The sequence below is a fragment of the Falco peregrinus genome, chromosome 5, assembly GCF_023634155.1.
Source record: "Falco peregrinus isolate bFalPer1 chromosome 5, bFalPer1.pri, whole genome shotgun sequence".
NCBI classification, from domain to species: domain Eukaryota; kingdom Metazoa; phylum Chordata; class Aves; order Falconiformes; family Falconidae; genus Falco; species Falco peregrinus.
The window spans coordinates 16,041,979-16,063,131 of record NC_073725.1 but is presented as its reverse complement, the minus strand read 5'-3'; the positions used below and the strand labels follow the sequence as shown (position 1 = coordinate 16,063,131).

General features: G+C 40.8%; 1 protein-coding gene across 3 annotated transcripts in view; it reads right to left on the bottom strand.

Moving 5' to 3' along the window:
* TMEM108 (transmembrane protein 108) overlaps positions 1 to 20,462 on the bottom strand; it is a 167,420-nt gene extending 146,958 nt beyond the window's left edge. Inside the window, exons 1-2 of one of the 3 annotated variants that reach the window (XM_055805466.1) lie at positions 20,271 to 20,462; positions 11,720 to 11,850 (exon numbers count right to left, since the gene is read on the bottom strand). The gene's annotated coding sequence lies outside the window, so the exon portion shown is untranslated. Of the gene's footprint in view, positions 1 to 2,225; positions 2,264 to 3,867; positions 3,985 to 11,719; positions 11,851 to 20,270 lie in introns of those variants that run through there. The other 2 variants (XM_027793585.2, XM_027793586.2) reach the window with 2 other exon arrangements.
* Between the last annotated feature and the right edge of the window lie 691 nt (positions 20,463 to 21,153).

Below are 21,153 nucleotides of genomic sequence, written 5' to 3'. Positions count from 1 at the left end.
ACAATGGAAAATATGACACCAGGAACAATTCATTGCTGTGCCAAAGCAGGATTAAGTTATCTTTCATCTTTTTAATCATCTGCCATTGGATTATATGAATTCAAAGACAGTATAAATACACTGTAATTATTACTTAAAAAAACACCTGAAACTACTGGTATTTCATTTAAAAGATCAGAACAGATAAATTATTTTGAAACTAGATTCTGATACTCCTGTTTACACCAAGTAGTACATTGGCCAAAACTGACCAACTGTAACAGCTGTGGGAGAACATCTGAGAGGACATTGACTTAAGTGAGCAGCTGTGAAATTGCATGGTCCTGAACCAAGAATAAGTACCAGAAAGTTGTCTAGTTTTTAAGGTAATTTATTATCTTATTAGACTTTTCTGGCACTCTGCAGTTAGATGTTACATTTCAAATTATATCTTCACTGAATAAAGGGGAATAAAACCATCAATAGTTGAATTCTTCCTTGATATGAAGATAAAGGATTAGAAAGAAAAGCTAGGGACAGGACTAAACAGTATTTGCCATTCATCCCTGATGTACAACACTCTTGTACTGCAAAATAACAGAAGAAATTTGTCAAAAATTGGGCAAAACAATTTTAAAGTATGCTAAATAACGCTGCATAGTACAGAAAGTAATAAAAAAAAATAATCTCCATGAGAAGAATTACAACTATAGACACTGTACAAAAACATTGTAATTAAAACTATGATCATTAATAGCCCAGGGCCAAAATCTCTCACATTGACTCATGAGTAAATAGGAGAGGGAGTATCTCCATGTTTATTCTGTTCCAAAACAGAAACAAAAAAGCTGCTTTACCTCAGTGAATGACACCTTCTGGAGAAGGCCATTTAACAACAATGTTATCCATGCTACAGGGTACCACTGCTTTGGAGCCAAGAAACCAGTATCACATCTAACACAAGACCCACTTACTTCAGCAATCTCTAGGGTCACTGCAGGACTATACAGTTTCTAATTAACCCTACTTTCTTGCTGTCAAATCTTTGTCATACTCCTGTAATCAGTCCTGTCCAAATCATTGAAAACAACTGCACAAATACACCAAACAACTTCAACTATTAAGTCAACAGAAAGATTACTGTTAATTTCAGTAAGTGATCCTCCATGCTTTTTCAAAAATATTCACGATGTAATCTACTTTCTGCAGTCAAGACATATGCATAAATTACTGAAGATTGCCTTGTACTAAGTAGGGACCAGATTATCCTTCCAGCAGAAAGTGCTACATAAATGGGAGAAAATTACCCTAGGGATTCCCTTGAGGTGGTACCTCCACACCAATTAAAAAAACAATCCAACAATTAAAAAAAAATAGACCATCACAGTTCAGAATACAGAAGCAGACAAAGGAAATAAATTCAGTCGTGGGACACATCCCATCCCAGAAACCAGCGGACATCTGTGAAAGACCCTGTATGAGTTCCAGCCCTTACACACAGCAGTATGGTATCAACTAATTTTTCTGTTACTGAACAGTATTTGTGGTCAGTATGTTATTTTGGATAATGCTGTTGCAGCAAAGCAGTGAGCAGCTGGCTATTTAACAATAGGAACTGGGCAACCCCTCTTGAAATAAGAAACTAAACTTTCATTAGCCACTTTTCTCATCACATTGTGTATGCCGTGAGGGAGATCCGAACAGAACCCACCCTCTGCAGCTAGTTACCGTATTTAGAAAGGGTCTACAGTGCCAGAATGCAAAGTGGTGGATTACTCCTGACCTTACATGATTACCCAGCTGTCAGCTACAGACTGTAAGCTCCAGTGGTAAAGAAATCTGCTTGAATAGTCCTTTGGTGATCACGTTTCATGAGTTTTGCTGTATTTATAACACAGTAGGAAAAAAATCTGTATTAGACCTGACATGATAGACCCACCAATATTAGAGAGCCTGCACAGCTCCACTCTAAAGAATGAGAATTTTAGCCTTGAACATCTATATAAAAAAGAGGGTCGTGGAACAGGCATAGGAGAAAAAACAAAAAACAGTGGCTGTGTTTTGGTTAACTACTGGCTTGCCTTGCACATCAGTAAGGGCATTCTATTAAAAAATACCCAAATGTTGTCAATTTTCATGCGCTACCAACTACATGGCAAGAAGCAGTTCAGTATGATTCCTACTATATCTAACTTGAAGAAAGACAGTGCCAACCCCCTATGGAAGAGATTTATGGCTGCAGTTACCTTTCACTTAGATGTTGATCTAGGGCCAGGCTGTTTCTCTGCAACAAAGGTAGAAAGAAGTCAGGTTAAAGTACACACACAGAAGAAAGTCCTAAGGGTGGAAACACTGCCCAGTGATGAATTCACTCTCCCAGAAGTTAAGACTCCTGATTTCTATTTTTGGCATTCCTGTTGTCATAGCATTGAGGCATTGGGAGAAGGGTATATGATATGTGATGGGGCTAGCTTCCATGATTTTACCCAGCACCATTCTTACAGTCATAAACAGCTGCACTAATTAGCATATAACTACTCACAGAGCACTGCCTAAAGTCAGTCAGATACTGCCTCAGAAGGGTATTGTGAAGTTTAATTAATGCACACAAAATACCTGACAAGCCTGACACTGGTTCTCTGCATCACTGCAAGGTAGTATGCCACAGCTGCAGAACACCGTTACTAGTAGTTTAAAGAAAAATAGCAAATGATCCCCTTGATAGACTTGAGTATTTGCCATAACCCACTAATGCATTTTATATCAGACAGAGAAAATGAAGGTGATTCAGTACAACATGAGGTTAAACTGAATATAAAAAGCATTGAAAAAAAATATGTGGAAAATATTTTACAGCTACCCTTCCTGCAGCGTGTCAGTGAGTTATCCTCTCCTCACATAAAAACTTCTTAGTTACAGTCTTTGAATATCTCCCCTGGATAGTTATCCATGTCAGATTTCAGAATATTAGATTAAACAAAGAGCTTACACTACTTGCACAGAGTGTGAAAATCGTCCTCCCACCTCCTCAATGCCTTTCCCTACTCACTCTCCCAAGCTCCTGCCTCAGAAACAAACTGCAACAGCTGTGCTGTCAGATTGAGCATCAGACTGGTTTTGTACAATTAGGTGCCGATACCTAAAATCACCTATTCCTTGAAGAAAAAGGCGCTGCTGGCAGCCATGTATCCAAACCCAATTCTTAGGGAGCCCTGCTGGTACACAGTACACTATGGTTCTTGAAAACTAAACACACATTTTGGGAAGCAGCCGATTATTTCTTTCTAGTCTTAGATAAAAAAACATACCCCTTTGACAGTCTAACACTTTGTACATTTCATACATAACTTTCATCTACAAATCTTAAAGCACTTCCCAAACAAATCTCTGTGCAGCAACACCACACCTTCCATAGGAAATCCACCATTATAGACAAAGTGTCAGATTTTAACACGTCTTGCCACATTTGATATTGACGTGGATAGGTCCTAATGGTAGCCTTCAAATCAGCCAGGGCTAGCTGCCTAGCCCTTCTGTTAATTACACTGAGCAACAATCTCTGTGTGGGGTTTTTAAAGATCCTAAAAGCTTTTTACATTTGTTCATTTACTAGCCCGTTACACAGGAAACTTGACAGACGCAGCAGAACCATTCTCTTCACTTGCATTCAGTTATTCCTTTCACTATGAATTATAAGATCTTAATAAATTGATCTTTGATATGAACACAAGTTTCTCTCAGAGAACCACATTTTTTTTTAAACACATTCATTTTTCCACATTCCTCCCTGGTCTACTGCAACAGATGCACGTTTTAGGTGAGACTGCCTCTGATATCTAAAAGGGGAAAAGAGCTGCAGAAAAACATGCAGAACAGCTTCCTCCATACCTGGAGACTTCCATTGATCACTGCAGACAGTCTTCATACTTGAGTCAACGTTCTAGGAAAACTTCCAAGGAACATGCCCCTAACAGATTTCACCACATCACTTTCCTATGCCTCCTCTACTCATGCAAGAGAAAAAGCATAACCCTTCTTTCCCAGAAGCTGCTTATGTGAAGAGAGAAAGAAGGGCAGTTTTATTAGGACTCCTTTACTCTGATCTGCTCTGTGTACAGTGCATGCCTCAGGTCATTCTATTTTGGTCTTTTATTCCTGAGGTTGCTTTAAAATAAGCCGCACCACTTACATCAGAGAGAAACCAGGTATCAGGATTTCTTAACCCATTACTGGATGAGCTATTGAAAATTACTACCTCCACTTCTTGAAATTTCAATTTTCCAAAAAATTTCCTTCACTCCTCCAAGTCTGGGTCAGGCATCCTGCAACTTGAATCATGAGTGCAGCAACATTAAATTAGAAAAGATGCCGGAGAGAACAAACCTGGAAACTGTTAAGAGATACCCAGCAGAAAGTCACTGGGAAGTTATATACAAGTGTGTGAAGAGCACAAAGTACTGTTTCCATATACATACATGTAATTGAAGCTGCAAAAGACAAGCATGATGTTACACATGCATGTCTAGTAAGTTTAGCACAAGAAAACAGGAATGCTAGCTGAATTCCCTTGTAGATGAAAAGACATCGTGTAAATCTTTCTGATCTGAGATTAGGTAAGACAATAAAATGCTAACTACCAACATGGGAATGTGCTTGATAGTTTTGTGACCAAGAAGCAGAATATTTTTATTTCTTTACAAAGCAAAAGTTCATGGGATGACACAATCCCAGGAAAGAAACACACAGAAGATCCTCCTTAGTGTAAAGCTGGATAAAACCAGATTGATCACCCATAAGCAGACAGCTAAAATTAACCTGGAAAGGCGCAGTAAGATGAAGGAAGAATTTCAACAGCCTAAGGGGAAGGGTAGAAGATGTCAAATTCTCCAAAAGAGGAAAATTAAGGCAAGACATAAACGTATAGAGTTTGAAAGATGAAGATAGATGTAAGCTACTGCTGAGGAACAGAAAACTGAAGAATACAGTATTATTAAATTGCCAAAGAAAAGTCCAAAGTAAGAGTAGTGTGGTGGTTCCTGCCAACTGGTACCTGACAGCCTCCATCCTGAAAGCTATTAGGTTCTGTGGCAGAATGAGGAAATATAGTAGACTGTGTGCCTAAGACAACAGCATGTTAAGTGAGATTCCACTCAAGGACATGAAAGTTTACATCTGAAAAGAGAAAGCAACAAATGCAAGTTAATAAGCCTACTGTGATAGGTAAAACATCCTTCTTCAGTTTAAAGAAAAGCTCTTAGAACTCTTAGAATAAGATTTTACATGCACCATTTTCAGTGAACGGTTTCCTGTACTGTAAAACAACACATAAGCAGCTAGTAGAACAAATCAGAGAGACTAGTGTAAGGTGAAACTCTGCAGTAATTCTTAGCTTTTGAAGTCTCATCTGGAGACTAGTGTGGAAAAGAAAAAAAGACTCAGCATAAAAGGCAGAGTAGCTGAACAACCTGAAGTTTATAGACAATATACCCTGCCTCCAAAATCTAAGCTGAGCAAGGAAAGCCAGCAAGGATGCAGCTAAACGAGCAAAAAGTACAATTCTTCATTCAGGAAGCATTCAGGAAAAGGACTTGGAAAAATAGAACTTTCAAAAAACATCAGATAATCTCTTCTTTGAATACCTATAAAAGGAAAGAATTATGACACAGATGTCATCAAAAGCCAACCCCAAGAGAGGATTTAGGATATTAAATACTTATTTGGTACTTCACTAAGATGCCTAGACAAAGCTTCCTGCTGATTACGTTGTTCAAACTAAACCAAAGTCACATAACAACAGTACTCTGCATTTTTAACTACCTGGATCTTCAGCAACTGCACATACATTTTTTTCCTCTCATTTCATTCCCAAAGTCAAATGAAGCTAGTACTACTACTCCATTTAATCACAGGAAAGATTTAAGGTGGATAAATTAGGTAATTTGTCTAAAGCCACACAAAAACACCCAGTCAGATCTTGTGAGTAAGACCATGCTTAGGCCATCTTTGTCTCACTTCCTAGCAAACCACCATTCCTTCCTCCGACACAGTTTATCATACATTCATTTTCCCATGCCTTTTAACACACATTTAGAAAGATGCCAACAATTTGGATCCCACACTGAAATGCATGAAAACATGATTTTACAGAACATTCAAAAGTCAAAATCTTTCCCCGCTATTTAAGCACTTTGATTCAGCACTCAGCCAGCTCTTTGCAGCTATAAACAACTCCAACTACGTGCAAAAAAGGTTGCTGGCTTTCACTTGTGAAACTTCACATGATGTGCTTCTGCCTTCCTACTCAAGCATTCCTTTGACTTCTTCGCACTGCTGTTGGCATGCTAAATGCCAGAAGACACTTGTTTTAAAAAAAAATTACTTTGCATTTGCTTTTACAAGGTTTGGTTTTAAGTAGTATACATCTAACTAAATCTAAGCAATGAGCACATGCATGTAAGGAGGATTTTTTTTTAAAAAAAGATGAAAACAGAAACAAAAAAAGAGAAGGTTGTATCACAAGTAGGGCTTAAAAAATGTATTTTTAGTAATTTAACATTCAATTAACAGCACAGATACAGAAATAAATATGCAAGTCACACTGTATACATTTGCAACATTTTCTGTACTGACTTAATTTCCAGCATGGTAAACTTAAAGGGATCTCTTTCGCACAACAAGGTGATGCTGTCTCAGCTGCAACCTCACCTTTGCAGACTGACTAGAATTTAAAAGTTCAGTTTGGCCTCTTTCTTGGAAGAAGCTGAACTCCAAATCTGAGTGTCTCCTGAATTTCTGTACTCCATTTACTATTTTCAGTTCTATTCCTGAACACCACATAGTTGAAACAAAGTGTGACCTTTTTACTCACTTTAAATCTGACCTAGAAATGCACAGTTGAAATTCAACAGATGGATCCTGAATCTAACTGAGGATAGGAGTGGTATAGCCTATTCATTCTGCAGAAAGATCAACCCACTGGTGTAAGAGTATTGAGTGAATAGTCAAGTCTGGTGCTTGGTTTTAGAAGTGGAATTTAGTTCTCTGCTTTGCACGATCCTGGGCTAATCTCAGTGGTCATCTGTATAGGGGGGTGGGATAAGAGCATTTCCATACCTCACGTAGCTATAAGGTTGTCCTCAAAACCATGACTCATGGGTTGTGAGGAACCTGAGGCTAAATAAGTAGACACCTAAAAGTGTCCCAGTTTTTGTTTCTGTTTAGCAAGAAACCAGAGGAAGCACTACGCATCCTGCATAACCAGGTGCCCGCTTCTTTCGTTTTACTAGTATTTGTGGAGTCTATTAGATTAGTCTCATAGCAAGTTTATCTTTATATCAGATTTCCCTGTCTGATTTTACACAGTATAGCAGTTTACTTTTATACCAGCTATCAAACAAGAGCTCACACTCCCAAACTTCTCCCCTTACTGGTTACTGGTGAATTCCCCACCACGCTTGACTGCATTTAACTGCACCCGCAAGACACTTCTTGTTTTCATCCACATTGTACTTAGCAGTTGTCTACCACCCCAAAAGAACTGTTATTTCTTACTATTAGGAACAGTAATCAAACTTGTCAAGGCCAGAGCATCAAGTGGAGTGAATTATGCATATTCAATAGCATCAGCATGAACAAAGTGTTACCAAAATAACTGTATTTTCCATCTAGTCACTAGGAAATAATTCCAGCATTCCACATGCAACTTGAATAGATCACTAAGTAGCAACAAGAGTTTAGGCAATCTTTATTGAGTAAAGACTCTCTCCTTGCCGAAAGAAATTAAAAACAAAGTCGTAATAATTCCCACTTGGTGACCCATATAAAAACTAGAAAAACGCACTGTTTTTGATTGCGAAGACTCTGATCTCACTCCATACCACTTTCCTTTTGATGGGTTTTTAAGTATTATATTCTGTGACTAGCATCCAATGTTAGTAGTAATAAATGGAGGCAAGCACAAACACACCTTATTGCTAGTTGGCTCTGTTGTTACTTCTACATCTTTATGTCTGCTTTGGGAGGGCTAACTTCTGAATCTAACTCCTACAGGATTTCGGTCTTGAAGGATCAATGACTTCTAGCATGCTCTCAAGTAGCAACAGGGGAAAAACCCTGGACTGCTAGCTGCTATCTCATCTTTTCACTTCAGGCAGCACTGGGAAACATTGCAAAGCAGAACTTATCATTGGGGACAAGTGATCAAAAGGGCTGAAATTAGAAACGACAGTTTGCCGCTTTCAGCTCAAGTGGAAGTATTATGAAAAAGCATTTCGAATTATGTCACATAGGGCAAGTGTCACTGCAGTTTGTAAGAACTTACTGTGCCAGCTAATGTCATGACAAATTATACTGCAGGACAGACAAGCTGTATGTCACCCTCACTTCCAAAAGCAAAAGGCTTCCCCACACTGTGAAGAGGCTGCTCCAATTTCCAAGTTGATTTAAAGCAAACTGCTTATTCAAATCAAACCAGCATGGAGTACTATAATGACATTACGGGCAATTCTTTGTATCCCTCCTTGCTTGCATAGATGAAATGCTTTGATTCTCCACCACCTTAAAACACAACCACCTCGAGGCTATAGAGTTGCATATGTAAATGGCTGCCTGCAGGTTCCTGAAGCCACTGCTTACCATGCTGATGGGGAAAAAAAAAAAAAAAAAAAAAAAAAATCTCACTGTCCTCTGTGCTCCTGGGTCTGTGCCCATCTAATATTTCTTGCCTCTTTGGTCATATACTTTTTGCAGAAAGGTGCATTTACAATTTATACTGGACCCAGCAAGGTACACAGCATGGTACCCAGCACAATTGATGCCTTGTCAACACATGGGGTCCCTTACTAGTATAAGTGAGTAATAGAAACACCAATTTCAATGCACTAGAAAGGAAAAAAACAGGACTAAGTAATAAGAAAAATCAATTTTATTCATATATTATAAGGAAATCTTTCACTGAACTGTGAACTCCTAGCAAAATGAACTGGTTTTGATTGAACTATCCTGAAGTTTGAAAATAAATGTTTCACTTATAAGTTACCAGTGCTTCAATATAGAGTCCAAACACATCTTTACGCTCTGCAGAGGAAAAAAAAAAAAAAAGCAAGAGCTACAAAACATTGATGAGTTGAAGGAGGTTTTTTATTGTTTTGAAGTTTTCTGGTGCTTATTCAGGCTTTCATTTAAAACTTAGATTGCAAAAAAACCCAACATTAACTGAAACTCACATATCTTCTGTTAATATCAGAACACCTGTGTTGGGTATAAACCAGAAGGTAGTCTATTCTTTCATTTCCTAAGTTTTGCTTGATGTTCCAATCATTTCTCAGCCAAAAAAGGATAAACACACCTAGAAGGCTATCAAGAATAATGCCCACACATAAATGGCAATTCAAAAGTTCAGGGATTCAAGGTCTGGCTCTGATTTAAGCTGCTCTTAGCTCCAGTTATTTATTCTATCCTACAGCTGCAGGGTACCATCCCAAATAGAAGAGTCACTATAGTAGACCATGTCAGGTGCTTTAAAGCACACAGTATACAGCACTGAAAGAGCAATGAAGTTTTAAGTGAAGACCAAGACCATACACAGAAGTAGCTGTGTTGCATGTTCACATTTCCACATGACAACTCTGCAGGGCTGGCAGCTTTTGTTAAAATAAAACTAACAAAGCAACTCAGAGGCTCGAACATTGTTCCTCTAAGTAAGTGCCTATAAATCCAGTTAAGACATTGCAGACACTCTGGTCCTGTACATTTTTCTTAGCCACTAGTACCAGTCCTTTTCAGAAAGGACTCAATTTACGTGCAACTCTGTCTGTCACTGACTCGTGTTCTGAATGGCTGGACTTGAGCTATGTCTGTGTAAGCAGAATTCGCCTCCATGGATTCATTCTCTGTCCTCAGAATGGCTGCTGCAAGAATGCAAATCCTATTTGGAAGGATTACTTGCCATGCAACAGCCAGAGGCCCTGTCCAAGGCTGGGCTCTCTCCCTCACAAAGCAGGACAAACTCTGAAGCTCTGATTCAGAGAAGGACATGATTAAAGCAGGCCAGGTGGCAACACAAAATTGTATTCTCATTTTGCATTTGAGGAACCAAAGCTGTCATTCCCCTCCCACACATTGTATTAGGAATTTGCACTAAAGCTAGGGACTTTGTAAAAGGCAAGTGTAAAGACTTTCAAACAAGAAAGCACAGACCAGGCCAGCATTTATACTTGTGGAAGCCGGCAACACCCGGTGGCGATACAGATTCCACTGGAGCACTTGTGTGTGGACACCAGGGGTCACACAAGCATCTGGGAAGGGAAATAAAACTCTTTAGGGAGGTGTTATCTAGACCAGATCTTACAGGTCTTTATGGTCTATCTACATTTCTCCATAACAACAACTACAGAAAATTACTGGAATGTCTCAAGTACTCAAGGGTTTGAATCCATTTTTCCTTCTAAGTTGTATTTACTTTTGCTTATCTTTGCATTTTTCTAAATACTTTACAAGTTTCATTCCTGTTATTTCAGCATACAAGTGAGTACCTCCTGTTTCTACAGCACGCAGTGCCACAGTCTGTTACATTCCCCACCTTAGGAAGAGGATCACTTCAATTAGTTCTTCCACAAAAGAATGAGAGGCATGAAGAATACCATGCTTGTGAAAATGGCAGACTGCTAATACTGGACACTGTTGGCTAGTATTTCTGTACGCCATAGAAGCAACGGCAGTGCACTGCCCCAGCACAGATTGTTACCTCATCATTCAACACTGGCTGGTGAAAATGGAGAAACAGTGTCATGCTGACTTCAGCTGAAAGTCTTCTCTGGGTTAAAGCAGAAACCAGCTAAGTCCAGTTGTAACGGCCCCTTTTTGTAACAGGGCAACTGCCTGATTTGAGCTCCCAAATAACACAGAGCTGGTGTTTTGGGTTTGCATTTGCTCTGTAGCAATCTTGTGTTGGTCAAAATTGTTAGAATATGAAGTCCCATGTATCCATCCCCCAGCCACACAGAACTACTTCTTGGAAACAAGAAATTTTACTTTTACATTAGTTCGCTTCGTGTATCTCTCAAGTGCTTCTACCAGTCCCAAATAAGTTTTTGAAAATCTGTGTTGTGTACCTTCCATGAAAACAACTCAGTACAGGAAGCATTCCGTGTAAATGACAGTACACCCAGGTATCAGGCAAAAACTTGCCAAGAAAATGCACCAAGCTCTCCACCACCCTCATCTTAAACCAATATGTAACAAATCTTAATGGAATAGGAAAAAAAAAAATGCAGCAGCTTTTGTAGACAAACCATATAACAACCCTGAAAGCGAAAGAACACTAAGACTTCACAAAGAAAATGGCATAACTTGCATCTTCAGTTAGACACATTTTCTGGCATACAACTCTGAGATACTTTCTCCTGATTCTCCACTTCAGTCTACAGCAATTAATAAGCACATAAAAAAAAGAAATAGACAACTTGTAGAGTCATCTGAACAGACACTTTATATTACAAAACTTAGAATTTTACAGGTCCCGAGGATCCACATTTGTCACTGACTTCTGAAAGTTGAGGCCTTTTGGGTCTGAATATAGTCCAGTTATACATTAACTATAGGCTACAGTTACTAGCAATGAGCCACTAGACTGAACCAGCTTTGGAGAACACCTCCATTGCCATCTTGGGCAGTGCCACAACAGAGAGCTGCACTGCACCGAAGAGAAACAAACCAGCAGAAAAATCCTTGTGTGTCTTACCTTGTAATGGGAAGAGCAGATGCCTTCAAACATGCCTGTATCCGTACAGTCCATTGGTTCAGATCTTCCTGGTAATAGCAACTCTTCCAAATTCTTAATTTTCTTACTTTTAATCGGACTGCTGGTGCAACCTGTAAATTTAGAGAAGTGGGTGTGTTATTCCAAGGTGTTTATTAATCTTATTCTACAAGGCATTAAATTTAAACACATATGGCTCTATGCCACATTGCTCCTATTGCTCTCCAGAGCTTTCAGTGTAATGGATTACAGACCACAGTGTTTCTGTAGGTTATTGATTTTTAGGAATGTAAGTAGAGGATTCTTTAGGATTTCTTTGCAGACTTTCCAGAACATCACATTCCATATGTGTATATCTTACATATTTGAGAACAGCTCCTACCTTATGAAATTCAAACACTTTACTGTACAAAAAAAATGGCATAACTTGCTTCTCTGAATTGTCAATTTATCTGTCAAAGGTTGATTCTTGTGGAAAGGAAGTAAGTTACATTTAAATACTAGCTCAGGAATAGGAATGCTATTAATTTGAGAAACTGGAGGTTGAAAGAGTGGCCAAGATTTATATTCAGCAATTAAGGTAACAAAAAAAGAAAAAAGCCTTCCAAAAATGTGACTTTGAACGCTGTCAAGGGTTTCGGGAGCAGAGCAAATTAGGGAGACAGTAGGAAAATTCAGTCAGAGAGATGTTTTTTGGTAGAAATACTCAGAAAATAACAGTGAGATTCCTCAAATGTATCTACAGATGCAGTGCCTTCTAGGTATTTAAATTTGGTCATGCAAACCAAGAGGACCTCTGAAAACCAAGCAACAGGTTCACTGCTTAGGCACTACAGTTTTCATCAGCAAAAGCTGGAAGTTTGACTCCCCCACCTGTGAACTTGACAGATACCCCTCCTCCCCCCCTGTATGCAGGATCCACAAGCAGAATGAACTTTTACGGTGGATTTTACCAAAGTATATTTTAGTTTCATGACATTTCAATTAAACAATGGAGTGCAGTTATCTCTTTACTGGCAGACAGGCAGTCCACGTTAGCTCAGATCTGCTTTGCTGAGCTGTGTTCGGCTTCTCAAAGCATTTGACTGTTTTGAGATTTCACCAGACACCCCTGGCTCCAGCACCACGACACAGAAAGTGGGATGCACAACACCTGCTGCTTTCCGCATTTTGGCTGCTGCTGCTGCTTAAAATCTACTGCTCTCTACAGAAACTGTTTACAAGTATTTCAAAGGTTAGCATAGCTCTGTGTATGTATGGTTTGTAGCGTACACATCTTACCAGGCCACTCTCTCCCCCCATCCCTTTTTTACGATGGAAAAGTGAAAATTAGTGGCTTTGTTTTCGCCTCGCTTTGCTCAGAACGCCTAAAAATCATCAGCAATGGTATTTCAGACTATATTACCATGTGTAGTTTTACATCCTGCTGTAACTTCCTGCCACAGAGGATGGCACACGGGGCCACTCAGTCCCTGCATGGCAGAGCTGGCATGTCACACACTGATAGTGCAAGGCACTAAATCTGATTTAATTGCCATTTAAACCTGGAACTCCTGATGGAGCCAGAAAATCCTTGATGCTGGGAGATGTTTCAAGTCGGCGGTGCCCCTTCCTCGATGCAGACAGATCTCAGATCTGAAAGGTCGTGCACAATTACGCTGGAGCCCTTGACTCTGAATCTCCAGAAAACGACCAATGTGCGTAGGCTCTCCTCCTCCCTCTGAGGGCTTTCAGGACTTGGTATCAGTGAAATACAAGGTTTGTCTTTCAGAAGTACTGGCTAAAACGAGAGCTGGGACTTAACATGAGAAAAAAAGATACAACATTCATTCTTAGAAATTAAGCATCCCTCACTGTGCAGGCCATCTATAGATTCCAGACTGTATTTACATTTGGTCCATGGTTTGGGACCTCTCTAAGTAGGACAAAACCTTTCTTGTTGTGGCAGCGGGGCATGTAGAGACTGGCATGGGGAATTGGTTTGTATTGTGATTCTACCATACATTACAATCTTACGTCATGCTTGTGTCATTTGGGCATAATGCTGTATCACTCTTGTAAATAAAAATTCCAATGTAATATCAAATATCTACAGGTAAGTAAATCTGGTATTAAAACATGAAACCCTCCTGCCATCTCAGACCTGCTGGATAAAATAGAGCCTGTAGGTCAGGACCAACAGCCATCAAGTCTCCTTGGCGTTACACAGCCAACCATCTCAGTGAGGAGGTGATCAATCTCCTTGTCCCTGTAGCACCAAGGAGACCTGAAGCAAGCAGTGTCCAGACAGAGGAGAGTAGATGTTGTCCTTTGGATGGTGGGCCAAAGAGGTACTTCACTGAACCATGGATTAGATCACTCAACTTGGCAGGAAGAGGCAGCAGGTTAAGAAAAGGGACATGTGGGACATAGGCTTTGGCATATGCCTGGATGCAGGTAAAGAGAACTGTGAAGTGTACCACTCCTACAACACTACTGAAGAACTGATTACAGCTCAATGGAAAAACTGGTTGTCACGTGCCAAAGTCCTATAGAGTAAGGACTCCGTGTATGCAATCATGTCAATTATGTGACTGCAGGGATAGGTAGGAGGGTAGCCTGCATTAGAGAACAGAAAGGAATGAGCCAACAGCAGCAAGCACGATAGAGTGAAAAGACATCTAAAACTTTTTTGTTGGTTGATCACCAAGATCGATTACCCTCAGGATGCACAGGCTCTGCTCAAACACTGACAAACAGAAATGAACTAGAGATCCCCTTGAATATACCATTACAAATAGAACGCTACAATACTATTTTGTATTCAAACCTTGGATATATACTATTTCTAGTCCTTTGTGTATAATACTGTTACTATTTTACAGTGTTTTCCTACATACTGATAGACATTACATGAACCACAGAAAGTGCAGGTTAACTAAAAAAAACCTCCAAGAGTGTCTTCAAGTGTCTGGTTACACGATCTGCTGTTAACTATTTACTCAGAAACTGAAGCAAACTGAGCTGTTGGAGAGATAACACATCTTTATTAGCTACTGTTCTGATTTCGGTAACACTGTTAATCTACAAAGGTATAAAAAAAAAAAAAGCTGAGCAAAGGAGCATTAGCAATATGTAAAAATGATCGCAGTGCTTTCAACTCCACTCAGAGATGTTAGCTCTGCCTCTTAAAATCTTAACATGCAAAAACCTGATCGTAGTATTCCTGTGTGTGCTCCTGTACAGAGAGTACTCTACCTGCACCTCTCTACTATGAAGTTGCACAACATGCTTTAACAGCTTGGCAGATATCATACGGATCACACCTCTGAAATCTTTGAATAGGAACACCACTGACCAAGAAAATCCCTCTATTTTATGTGTCTTGGGTGGCTTTCAACCTTCTGGAAGAAAAAACACAACAGACAACATACAGCAAGGGTAGACAGGTACTGCTCCATTGACTTTGATTGACCTACTTACAGCGGATGCAGGTCTGGACCAATGATAAAGACAAACTATTTCTCAAATATGAAGAACTCCCAGTGCACCTGTGTTATTTCCAAACATGAAAGAGTTATATGCTCAAATGTACATGCAAATAATGAAGCTTGCACAACATCCATTTCAGGACCATCATAAAGGACTCTTAAATGTAGTCCTGCATCATCTATTCTTGAGGACTACTGCTGAATGCCAGTGATCCTTTAAGTGATGACAGAAGGCTTCTTTCGGCACCAATTCCCCCCATGTCTTCCACAGCTAATATACTATACTAGTGTCATGAAACTATGTTTGCTCCTTTGAAGCATCATGATCCTTCCTGGAAAAGTCTGCCTTAATAGACAGAGATTAGTAACGCAACATGAGCTGCCCAGAAAAATTTTTCTTTGTCATACCAGTACTGCCAGAACTACACCATTGCAAAGACAGTTGAAAAGGAAAGCATCTTGGCTGCCCTGGAAGCATATATACCAATCTCAGAATAAAACTCACACATCTTTTTTGATTCATATTAATATCATCATTTACAGTTGCAGGGTACATTAAAACCTATTTAAACTACCAAGCATCGAAGCACTTGTGGATTGACATTCAAGACTGTGGTCTTCCCCCAACAGCATTATAATGAGGCTGAGGTCAACCAGCCTGCTGCAACCACCATACTGGCTATAGTTGCCTGCATTCCTCTACACACTACCATCCCCCCAATCCCTTCTTCTACCATTTCCTCTTTGTCATTTTCCTCTGCTTCCTCCCTTCTCCTTTTGTACCAGGCCAGGTTAGAGGCCAACTGGCTGGGAAAACAGCTTTGCAGAGAAAGACCTGGGAGCCACAATGGAAAAGCTGACCATAAACCAGAGGGGTGCCCTTCTGACAAAGAAGGGAAAGTAAAGAAGCTGGAGCCAGACTTTTCTTAGGGATGTGCAATGAAAAAACAAGATGAAACAGGCGCAAACCAAAACACAAGCAATTTCATTTAAACATAAGAAACTCTTGCAGTGAGAGCGTGGTCCAACGCAGGTACAGGTCACCCAGGCTGCAGAGTCTGAATCCCCAGAGACTGGAGTTATTCAAAACCCAGCTGAACAGAGTCCTGTGCAACCTGCTCTAAATGCTATAAGCCGAGGGTTGGACCAGACAACATTCAGAGGTCCCTGCAACCTCAGCCATTTTGTCAGCCTATAAAGAAAATAATTAGGGAACAGTTTAAGAAATATGTTACTGACATGGTTAAGGTGAAAATCTGATCCTGAACAGTGGGACAAGAATTTCATTTGAGGCCTCCACACTTTATGGATGGAAGGGACTGATGAAACAATGACTTTGAAAATTAACCTAGAGTTAGAGATACTCCTAGATGCTCCTTACTCTAAGAATCACGCAACTTCTCTTGTGCTTTCCAGAGAAGAAAAAGCTGCAGCGGTCACTGCTGCTTGCAGTAAGACCAGTAGCTCTGCTTGCAGCATTTAATGCATTGCCCAGTTGTGGCATTATGTTTATGTATTGCCCTTTAGATCACGCTCCCAAACAAAAACTACCAAAGCAATTTTAGTTAGCAAACCTTTTCCTCAGCATCACAGTACACTGCATAAAACCTGCTTTCTGACGCAGAAGAAATTATGAACAAGCAGAGAGAAGAACTTGCCCCCACAATAACGAACAAGTTAGACCTTTACCCAGTGCTCAAGAGAGCTTTGCAAAGGAAAACTAGTAAGTGTGGCAGCTCATACACTTCTTTCTATCAGAAAACCAAAGGTCACAACGACTGCTTTAGCTACAGATTACATGTATTGTCATCAGTGGCAAGGGCTACGCAGTATCAAGCAGAGATGCATCATGTTCTTATCCAAAGAGATGGCTACGTGTTCTGCATAATCCAGTTCCTCAGTCAACCAGGAACAAGAGATGGGTTGTTCTTTCCCATACCCATCACTCCTTATTGCAGTGTTACCCTATTCCTGTCATTAATGATCTATAGGTAAACATCTCTAACCTCAACGTTCTGAGTTCTAGTACCTCAAACTTGAGCTTGAAAATCTTTATTTACAACAGGCTACAAAGTAGGTCTAAAATTACAATCTGGTCTCACTCCTGTTTCTTTTGAAGAATAACTCAGTCCTCAGTCAGACAATAGTCAACTATGAAGCTTTTTCGGTAGATACTAGATTAGGAACTTAACAGCAATTTTCCTTTTTCCTATTTTGTATATTTCCTGTGGCCAGCATGTGCCTCTAGCAGAGTTACTTGCAGTTACCCTCCAGTAACTATGCTGCTTAATGGCTTCCTCTGAATAATGCAGGGAATGGCAAGATAGTTTTTGGTTCACTTTAATTTCTACTGATTTTAAGTTAACCATCTTCAGTATCACAGTCATAAATTCACATCCTATCACTCAAAGGCAATCTCTTGCAGGCACCACATTGTCTTCAGCTGTGCTCCACCACACAGCTGAGCATTGGATGCAAAACCCTAGTATTTATTCACGAATTTATTGGTTATTAATTCATTTTGTTGCTTAGTAGATAAAAGCCAGGCATACCAGTTCATATATTCCACAAACAAGGATGTAATGAAACAATTCAGTGAAAGTTTTTACACAGATGCATTAACTCTGACCAGAATAAATAATTTGCAAGTACATATGCTAGAATTTGTGTGTACATTAATTGCCTCTATATACCTGGCAACTGATCAATCCATTTTAGAGCACAGCCAAAACCTCTGGTCTAGCGATAATCCTCAGAGAATTATTTGTTTACCTGCAGTGAGCTAGACTGGAGGATGAGTTGGTTGATGCAACTGAGGTCTGTTGCATGCCCTCTGAGGGATCCAGCTTAGCTAAACTTTTGCTATGGGCAGCTGCAGGCTGTGAAGAAATGCAATCTGTGCTGATTCAGCTTATCTGCTAAGGCAGAACAGCTCTGGCAAGACCTCTAAGGGAAGGCAGCACCAGAGCAGATGCTACAGCACAAGCACTTAGGAATATTGCCTCTTTTTGCCAGGAGAGGAAAGATTGCCCAGTGTTTTGAAACTTTTTAAGGCAATCAGTGTCAATACATAAAGTGTCTATAATGTATGCTTATTATTGCAGCTACTTTAGCGTTATATTGGCACGTCAGTTTTATTAGCAGAAATAAAAGGCTTTGCCAATAATAAACTTGTTTTATTTTATTCTGCATTATGGTGTTGTAACTGCAAATCCTGTATACAATCGCATAATTGAATCTCTACCAGTGTAACACTTGTAATTGCCTTCCCTCTTTCCTTAATCTCTCCAGTGGAAAGTTCAAACTATTCCATATCTGGCATTAATCCAGAGAACATCAGTTTACAAGGACAGAGTAAATTCCATCAGTCCTAATAGGATTAAAGGTATTTCTGCAATTTTAAAATCCTGAGAAGCAACAATTTTTTTTAAAGGAATAGGTGGTCTTCAAACAGTTGATTAGCATGGTCCACCATAATCAGAATAGGTAGGGAGAAATTTACCATTATAATTTCACTGTATCTGCATCAAAGATTACTTTACGATTAGGATTTATAAGTAAGTCTGCTATATAAACTAGAGGAGAATAGGTCACTCTGGGACAACAACATAGTAGGCAATATCCACTTGCTTGCATGTGTAGATTTAGGTCTAATTAATACAGATTTTAAATCAAGTCACTAGAATATTTTCAAATACAGGTAGTGTCACTGTTACTATACTGTTACCTATTCCTTCAATTTATCTGGTTAAAATCACTCAGCAATGTAAGAGTCGGAACCTAATATAGATTTGAATGGCTGCATCTGCTTTCCAGGGGTACTTCTGCAGAGCATCAGGAGAAAATCATAGCTTTTTTTAAATTTGCTTTTGAATTGCATTCCTTAATCTCCTATTCTGCCCCCCCCCCAAAGAAAAAAAAAGCCAGCTGTTAAAATGACAGCCTCATTCATCAGAAGCATATTCCCATTGCTGATTTACCTCCTGAGGCAGTCAAAGGGTCATTTTTAAACATTAACTTGTCAATAGGATAAAGAGGGACTGATCCTGCTTGCTTTAATTAGCAGCTATTTCCACAGAAGCCTCTCCATAAAAAGGACTCCCTCCACAGACCTTGAATGTATGGCTGCTTCCTGCAGTTGAGAGAGGTGGGTTTTCTCTTAGATTACATATTTTGCACTTCTGCACAGGCACAACCATTTATTCATAGCACAGTTCGGCTTCCTTCCCATTTTTTCCTGAAGAAGTCAGTTCAATCCTTAATTACTTATCCATAGTTGGTTTATCTCTGTTATAACCCATATATTCAATGTATGCTTTAAAATATTTTCCTGAAACAGTCATCTGGCCCCTCCTACTATATGAGAGAAATATATGAAGGCTTTCTCTCGTGAACTGCCTAGATAAAAGGTACTGCCTATCACAGTACTACAACAGGCTTTTTCAATGGGCTATGCTTCAAGACCGGTTTAAAAAAGGATGCAGTCTTTCATGCGGTGCTCTACTTTAAATACAGTATGCAAGCCACAGGCTCCCAGTTCATTACGATATGGAGCAGTCTCGTGCCTTCGGTTGTGTATTACCGATCCGCATCTCGGCAAACACACTAGTCACGACAAGCACCTTGTAGCACCTGCTTAAAAAAATTAAACATCTTGCCTTCCACAAGAGATACGATGCTATTCATGCAGCCACAGGTATTAACGTCACCCTCCCTCCCAGCTCCCACCCATTCAAAAAGAGTGGAAATAATCCACACGCGATTTCCACTACGTGCCTACCCCTGAAACTGCTTATTCACATACAGCCGAGCCCACCGAGCCGCAGGAAAGCTACAATGATGCAATGCTTTTTAAACTAGCAGCGCAAAGCCCTAAGCAGCTGCCGCTTCCGATCATATTTCATAAAATACGTGGAATAAGAAGAGAACCGATAAACCAGCCCATCTCGGGAGCGGAGCCCCCGCCTCACCCCTCGCTCTAGAGCCCGTGATGCCGAACCCACCCCGCAGCACCCGCCCCGGCGGACGAGCCCCGGGAAGGAGCCGGCGGCTGCCGCTCTTACCTCAGGCGCGGCGCCGGCGGCTCCCCCCGCGCTGCGGAGCGGGCGGCGCTGCTGGCGGGCACGCACGGCCGCGCGCTGCTGCTGCTCCCGCTCCCCGCGGCGCGGGCGGGGCTCCCGCCGGCCCGGCCTCCCCGGGAAGCGGCGCCGGCTGCGGCGCGGGGGAGGCGGCAGCGGCGGCAGCCCCGGTGCGGAGCCGCGGGAGGCGCGGGCAGCGAATGTAAATGAGGAGCCGGTGTTGCGGCAGCGGCTGGGAGGCGGATTAGGGCAGGGTTTTCCAGGGGCTGTACGGGATTAGCCGTAATTGGGCCGGCAGGGGAAGTCCGGAACGGGCGGGGGGGGGCAGGCTGGAAAGGTTAAATGCACGGCACAAGCTGCTGACAGGAGTTCGGCGTTACAAAGAGATTACAGGTGGCTGCTACAGCGGTTTGCTCCACGCAGGCCCTTTTGCTACAAGCAGTGGGTTGTTTGACATTCTGGTAGCGTTTTACTGCTCTTACTTAGGCCAGGGCTCGCCTGTTCGCAGGGTAGCTCTGACAGTTTCGAGCCTGGCTGGAGGAGACACACGCCCCCAGCCCTAGAGGGTATTTGCCACCACCGAGCGAGCGTTTGTTCTGTAGGTACATCGTGTGGCTGCTCGGAGGGAAACTGCGCCTCGGAAGTGCAGATCCAGCAAGAGTGCCAGCTCCCATCCCACATCCCTTCCAGTTTAACGCCTTACCCTGTTGCACTACTGCTTGCTGCACGTTTTAAGCCTTTGTTCCTCTTCCCTCGTTAACTGAAATATTTATCGGTTTGTATTTTTCTGTATTCGCTAATAGAAGGTAACATCCTACTCTCTTGTTCTGGGTTTTCTATTGCCATATAATTATTAACAGCCAACACA